Genomic DNA, 738 nt, shown 5'->3' with positions numbered 1-738 from the left:
GCATTGCCTTGAAGTCACAGTTTATTTTAATTATAATGAGGGGGAGGGAGGGGGGCAGGGGGAGATTGGGAGGAAGGATCACTCTTAATCAATGGTGTCCCTATGGTGCATGTGAGTGCATCAAATGATTCATAAGTCCTCTTCCATTGCCATGAGGGTGTGACTATTATGAGAGTTCAAAGGAGAGACTCACTAATCTATAGGAGAAAAAATAATGGAGCATTGATTATATGAGTGGTGTTACGTACTTGAGACACAAAAAAGCATTGATGACACTGCTTTTTATGGCCACAGCAATGCGCGGGTTACATACTAGTTATATCTAGTACTAGTATGTGATCCGCGCTGTCCTGCCGCTTTGCGGGCACGGGTGGAAACTTGAGGATCAGAGAGCCACTAGACATTTTGACAAATTTTGTATAAATTGTCATCACTCTTTTTTTAGACAGGTGCTCCTGGAGTTAGATGATGGGCTTATCAATGCTTTGACTGCGGAGTATGCTGACAAAATTGTACCTAGCGCTACTGTGATTAATACCGAAGCCAAATGTAGAGATTGGCAGTGCCTCAGTCATTATGGCCGTTTGAGAATGATGTTGTGACTGACAATGCTTTAGTTGATGTGTAATCCAAATGTTGAGTGTCTTGGAAAGCACGGCAGGAGCAAAGCTTTGAATCGGTTTGTTTTATGGCTATCGGACGAGGAAGTTGAGCTTAGCAATGCTTTGACCGACATGT

Source organism: Adiantum capillus-veneris, chromosome 13 (genome assembly GCF_014529385.1).
Source record: "Adiantum capillus-veneris isolate H3 chromosome 13, ASM1452938v2, whole genome shotgun sequence".
Lineage (NCBI taxonomy): Eukaryota > Viridiplantae > Streptophyta > Polypodiopsida > Polypodiales > Pteridaceae > Adiantum > Adiantum capillus-veneris.
Note: the sequence above shows the minus strand (reverse complement) of the source record.